This window comes from Anoplopoma fimbria, chromosome 16 (genome assembly GCF_027596085.1).
Source record: "Anoplopoma fimbria isolate UVic2021 breed Golden Eagle Sablefish chromosome 16, Afim_UVic_2022, whole genome shotgun sequence".
In the NCBI taxonomy this organism is placed as follows: Eukaryota; Metazoa; Chordata; class Actinopteri; order Perciformes; family Anoplopomatidae; genus Anoplopoma; species Anoplopoma fimbria.
In genome coordinates, this window is record NC_072464.1 from 12,991,693 (window position 1) to 12,999,138 (window position 7,446).

Genomic DNA, 7,446 nt, shown 5'->3' on the forward strand with positions numbered 1-7,446 from the left:
TGACGCTGGGACTCCAAACTGGACTTGTTGCTGTAGATAACTTAGACTGGCGTTGAGCGTTCAAAACTGGTGATGATGGCAATAGGGAGCCATCGAATGTAACATAAATTAAATACAAATGTGAATGTTTTTTTATCCACCTTTTTAGTTCTCCGTCATACATTTTCTTCCTTATCAGAAGCAAATCATAAATGGCTTATTTTGAACCTGAGTGACTCTTTTATCCCCAGAAAAAATGTAATCTCAAACAGCAAAAACTTCTCCTGTAGATGAAAAGAAGTACTCTATAATCAACACGTGTGTAATAGGACTTAAAGCTGGTCATTGCAGAGCTGAGAAGTCATATATTTATACTCCCCCACCCCCACCCCACCTCCCCTTTAGTGTTCAGAGCAGCTCTCTCCTCAGAAAGCTGGGGGTCACAGTGTGGAAAGGCCCCCAGCGAACTAGTAGAAATGCTGTCCCCATTACGGCAGCAGCAGGGGTCAGGCCATGGCAGCAAGCATCCAACCTGCCCCAAAATTGGCTGCAAAATGACCAATTACCTGAGTGAAGGCTGGGGAGAAAGGACTTGGAAAAATATGGCTTTTACTTAATTCAGCTAAACTGTAAAAGAAACTAGTGTCACATTGAAGCTTCATACTTGCTACATATTACAGTATCCCTATCTGTCAAGTGCAGAGCTGGGCATCAAATTGTCAAATGATAAGAAAAATCTATTTTAAGGATAATCGAAATATAATCAAATTTTAGTCGCGTAGGGAAGTGAGAGCTGGACTGCGGGAATAGAATCCATATAACACGGCTATAAGCTGGGGAATCATTTCACCAACACTAAAACAACGATTGATTAAACATCTTTACATGTAGGTCTTATTGAATTAATTGCCCTGCAAATGGAAAACATGCAAATTCGCCAATTAAGTCATTTGCCCATGGAGAGCTGGACTGCTTGACGTTCAGCTGCCACTGCGCCTTTAGTCTGAAACCCCTTTTTAGTTTTTGTTAAGAGTTAAGTCTCCAACAAAGACGGGAAGGAGGTCAGCACTCAGCCAACACCTGAATGCGCCTCTCTTTTTTTGTGCTCCCCTTGATCCCCACAGTCTGTGCCTGTCATTAGTCTTAATGATGGAAAATTGTCATGTTGATACAAGTCTTGCTCTCCCCCTCTCTCCTTTGTATAAGTAGAAGGTGGAAGCTCCATTCGTAACAAAACCGTGGACACTGCATTTGTGCCGGGTGGAGAAAAAAAAAGGCTGTAGATGCTCTTTCCATAGCTGGGATAATTATTCCTACTGTGACCTTAATGATTCTCTCTGTTCATCCTGCATCTCATCCACGCGCCGGGCCCTCAGCAGAGCCCTGTGTCAGGGAATATGAAAAACCCATATAATGAAACCATTTTGGCTGATGGAAAAAAAGGGTTACTGAAGCTGCACTTGCTACAAAGACGGCTCAATTATATGAGTAATTGTGATAATTTTCCCTCCATTCACTGCTTTCTCTGAAAGGTAAAAAACACAGATGCTGAAAGGGAAATTACTTGGACAATATATAATCTGTGAAATGGTCACAACAGAAAAAAAAAGATGACTGTAAGAAAGTGTAGGATTATAAATAGGTATGTTAATGTAGGGCACATAAACACACCCTCAGAAGCTCAAAGCCCTACCCTGAGCAAGAATAGAAAAAAAACATGCAACAAATGACCATTGAAAAAAAAAAGGCATGATAAAAGTAGATATGCAGCTGCCAGAAAATTAAACCTCCTTCTCCTTCCAATTGACAAATTTCAGCTCCTGAAAATGCACCCCCATAGTTGGCTATCATTTGTTGTTCTCTGACAGGAAAAGGATAATTACCTCTCTCAGAGGCAGGAGGACTGACATGCCCTTTAGACTTTGCCATGAATGCAGAAGCTTGATAGAAAGCTCGAGGAATAATTTTCTTCTTTGCCTTTCCTTTATGTTCAAGAGCATGTTTTGTTCAGGAGAACTTGGAGATGGCAGTATTGTAGAGAGCATTAAACCACGGGTGTTCATACTGTAAATATGTCATCCCGTGTGCCGTGTCTATCAGCTTCTCCATTCGGGGAAAAACTCGGAAAATGCATTAAAATTTCAATTTCATCTCTCCGGGAGACAGGCGAAATAGTGAGATATGCATTACTTTTTTTTTCTTTTCACAGTGGGTATTGGATTAAACATTTCCTCTTCTTCCTTGAAAAAAAAAAAAAAAAAAAGCTTCTCTCTGTCAGACAGGAGCGAGGGGCCATAAATTCAAGTTTTGCGGAGAAAGAAATTCATTGTATTATATGAAGTGAACAACACATGCACATCTGCATGAAAGCAAAACGCTACATGAACTCATCACCATGTCTTGTAAGAGATCTCTATGCTTTGTTTCTGTGTTTTTGGAAAACTGTTCAGCACTAGATATGATATTTAGATACATAGACAAATCTTTTTTCTCTTCTCTCTTGCATGTTGTTTCATTATGTCCACAACGTCTTCCCCCACAAGTGCATTTTTTTCTCCCAAAGAAACCCCCCACATGTACGGCCGCTGACCCCTCAGGCCCTGCAATCTGGAACAAATCTTTCCAGACAAGCAAAGCGACATTACAGCCTTGCAGGTCAAATACTTGTATCACACTCAAATGATGAGTCTCTGTCACACACCATGTCATCTGCTTCACCCCAACCCTCCAATAACTTCCGTCCCATTGAGCAGCCTCGTGTGTTATGGGGGCCAACACTGCCAGAGACCCCCCGGTCCTACCTGATTGTGCCTCCTGTAACACAGAGACGCGGCTTGGTCCCAACAACCAGCCTATACTAAGCATCGCTTTTGTGTAGCACACAAGTACGTACACACACAAACTACCAATCTCAATTCAGTGCGCCCCACTGTGCACTTCCTGACAGCCTGCAGAAATGTTTTCAAGTTGTCAAGTCTCTACAGTAATAGTAGTGGAGAATACAACAAAACAATAATCATATGATAAGAAATTTGGGTTATGTAAAGACTGCAAGAATAAAAACAGTTTGGGTTACTTCTTACGGGCTCTTTCATTTTGTTTCACATTGAAATCATCCGTAATGTTTTCACTATTTGGTCACTTTGACACTGAACCAAATGGGCTCGTTAAATCAAATTAAGTTCTGATATTTGAGCACAAATTCATTTTTACAAACAGGTTTATTGAGCTTCACAGGGGTAAGGGACTGTATGTAAATTATTTTGCCTTTTTGAGGGAAGGAAACCTGACTTTTTGGGGGACTGTAGCCGGGTGTCTTTCAACGTTTTCTTATCTCAGATTAATATTTTAGTCTATTTATAATGAAAAATATCAAGCTACAACATCATGTGATATAAAATGAAACAACTGATAATAACTGTTCATTTAAAAGCTTTCGGTTTGGAAAAAGCCGTTTGGTTCAGTAAACAGGATGACCATGTTTTTCCATAACGTTGCCAAAAGCTAATTCTATTTGGTGGCGATGTGAAAGTTATTGCTCTGTTAACATACTGTGGTTTGAATAGCAGTGCAGCGTCTTAAATTATGTCTGCACTTTCAGTTTCTGTCATAGCAACAAATAGTTTTCACTCAATAAAGATATATTATTTTTGAATATTGGTGAGGGGTTGTTGAAGGTGGTCAAAAAAAAACTTCAGAGAGGGTTTTACTTTTTAAAAAATGCGAAACATAATTTTCAGCTCCCCTCATCAATTTCTGTACAGTCCTAATATGAATAATGTGTTGCTGTGCATGAAACAACACTAGAAAACCATGTCATTTTCATTTATTGTTATTTCATCTTTGCATGCTCCTCAGTTGAGGGTCTAAAGATAGAGTGAGTCGTATTATTTAAAGCCCTCTCTGGAAAAGATGCATTTTGTGATTTTATATTAATGAAATTGACTCAACTCTGTGGGTTGAGAATATTCTTCCAAGCTCTATTCTCATGAAACCCTTTGAAACCCTTCTGTTAAACCAAAAATGCAAGGTTACTCAAGCCAAAAGTGAAAGAGGGCTGCTTTCCTTAGGGACAGTCCCATAATGATTAGGTCGGGGGACTGAACCTTATCGCTCACTTTTTAAACAAGTAAGACCCTCTTATAAGTTATGTGGACCTTGCCCATTGACCTATTATTCAAGCCAATCCTTATTTTTGAACCAAATGTTGTCACTCTCACCTTCTATCAGTTTTAGCATTTTTTTTCCCAAACATTTACTGAAGGTCTGCTTATCACCAATTACAAAGATCCACATCTGTTCAGTGTCTGACATATTCATCCTGTTAGCTAATAGTTGAGTTTGATGAGGACAATAAACTCCTAATACAGAGACATGATTGTTGTCCTCATATGGCATAATAGACCTTTATATGGTTCACTTTAAATCCATCTGTTTTGATGTAAATTCAAATTTTCTCTTTAGAATAAAACTAAATTAAAATAAGGACCCTGCTCTCCTCAAAAGTACCCAACAACAGAGACGGCATGAAAACATCTGATCACACACACGTGATTCACTGATATATGCATAAATGTAGCGTCTATACTGTTGCTCAGACTCTGACCCTCAGACAGAGGATTCCTGATTTTGTTCATCATCGCCAGCGGTCTGATATAAACCAGTCTGACCTACAGCTGTACCTCACCGATATTACTAGCCAGGAACAGAGAGCCTCGTCTTCCAATTACACCGCTGCACCGCTGCCTGAAGCTCAGCCATCTATGGAGAAAGCTAAGACAAGGCTGTCAGAGATTTTAATAAATGTAGGGAACCCTGCATGGGAAAAGTGTTGCTGTCTCAATAGAGTGACACAGACAGGCCAAGGCTGTCAATGGAGCCCCTAATGACAGAGTAAGATAATGACAGACCCCAGTTAGAATCAGCAGGAAGAGGAAGATCAATCTGCAGCCAGAGAGGGAGGGATGTGAGGAGGGGGACAAAACTGTGGGCTCTTTCTTTTCTATTTTCTCAGTTTTAGCTCATCTCATACATATATCTCTCTGCTGCAGCTGGCTGGCGTCGTGGCGGGGCAGCTCTGCATTAAGCGCACAGTGGATCGATAGCCATTACAACTCCCTCACAGCCTGACACATCGCAGGGTCACAGTTGACATTTCACTCAGGGCCGCATTGATCCCCAGCGAACAATATTCCAGCCCCCAGTTAGCGACCGAGCCTGGGGTCTGGCTGGAATTGAAAAGCGAGGGAGGGGGGTGTAAACGGCAGAGGGGTGGCTAACCAGCTGCCCGTGCTACAAGTAAACAGCACACCCCTTGATGCATTCCTCATTTTCAATCTACTGGTTTTCCTGCCACTGCTGGCAATCCGAGAGGCTGTATCAGAGGATCAAAGCTTGACCTCATGTGAATTATTTATACATGCAGATCAGTATATACATGTGGTTTTTTGTGTGTGTGTGTGTGTGTGTGTGTGTGTGTGTGTGTGTGTGTGTGTGTGTGTGTGTGTGTGTGTGTGTGTGTGTGTGTGTGTGTGTGTGTGTGTGTGTGTGTGTAAGGCAGAAATAGCCACACCGACATTGTTGATAGCATCTAGCATTTTGCAGACCATTGGAAAAACATCTAAAATAAGCATTTGGTGTAATTTAAAAGTGGGAGTTTCCAAGAAACCTCAAAATAAACAAGGAAAAATCGCAGACAACACAAAATTAGAGTTAATTTCTTTTTAATTGCCTTCTGAGACCTAAGATGCTATCTCTGTGCTCAGTTTAACTTTGCAACAAAGTGCTGAATTCATTCATATAGTATCTGCAAAACATGTAAAGCATTTTACAAAATCTGAATAAAAACTATATCTAGTGTCCACGGTCGCAAAAAAGACGCCAAGACTACCTTTTAACAACAGAAATAGAAAACATAACAAATAATATGTCATTTGTATTGTTTCTCATCGTGACAAAATCACCTTTTTGAAATGAAAACATCATCTTTACCATCATGGAAATGTGCACAAAAAGCTGTGTTTTCACTGTGAGTTATTGAAGTGCTCTACTTGGGGGGGAAAGGGATCTTCTCATAACTCCTCTGCCAGCAAACACTGTTCCTGGGTCTGATTTCTAAATTGCACTTCATAATTGTAAGTGAGGGGAATTCCCAGATAAAATGGCTACAAGAGATTAAATACCTGCCAGTTGTAGTGTGACTGCTTTGTTCACTGTAGAGTCTGACAGAGGGAAATGTCTGCAGAGAATAAACATAAAAGTGGGATTTTCTTTTATCTGAACAGTTTATCTGAACAATTTCAATCTTAACAAAAGATGCAGGTTGTTTTCTACTTGTTGTATCTACAGTGTATTTAATATATGTGTGTGTGAGTCATGTGTGTGATCACCTGTTCAGGTAACATACATCTATATTCAAACCATGCACACTGAACACATCACATATTGAAAATCGCTTTCATGTGAAAGCTCTGCACCGCCTCCTTAAATGTCTAAAATCACATAAGTAAATAAGATTATAGGGATTCATACTATAAATATATCATAGCAACAATTTACACAGTCTACACGTGAAGGCACGAATGCATCAGATTACAGGTCTAATGCAATAATTGAATTCTTGCTCTGGGCAGAAATTTGATTTAATCAATTGTTACCACCTGGCTTGATGTTAGCAACGACACGGGAGACCACACACACAGAATCAGAATATAAAAAGTAATTTGATTAAACCAAACAACAGACACACATACATATACCCACACACTTTAAATATCGTTGGACACAGTGACACCATATGGCAGAAAAAGACCTGCAACTGCCCTCTGAATCAGATCCTCATCTTTAATTTCTCTGTGGTGGGCCCAGTTGGATACAATGCCTGTCGTCACATAGTCTGGGGTCATTATGTACAGGGAAGGGAGAAAAAAAGAAAGTGTATATGAAGATGAGAGCAGGTCCGCGGTCACAATGCTCCCATTTAACATGGCGAGTCGGTGGGGGGGAGGGGGACTGGAGCAGTGTCTTGCCCCCTCAGTCCAATCATGCGACCCAGGACGGCCCCGACAGAGAGACACCGGAGCCCCGGAGGCTGACAGAGGACTCTCCCCATCAACACTCATATAATGCTGCTTTGGCACACTCACAAGTAAGACCAGGCTTTACCCCGGAGCTGCTGGCACAAGTCCAAATGGCTTATAGATATTTTCCAGGGCAGAGGATACACATAATGTATATAGTGTGCATATTGTTGGAATTAAACACAAATGTAATACATAATATTTGGTCTTATTTACAGGGTTAAAATCTTTGACAATCCATCTCCAATACAAGTGAATATTTTCAGCAAGCTACATTTCAAATTAAATTTTTTGGTTCAGAAAGGCAACACTTGATAATGATTCCTGTCTTTTCTGAGATCCACCTCTTTTGTCCAGCTACAAAGCCACTCGTTTGACTGGTCAATTA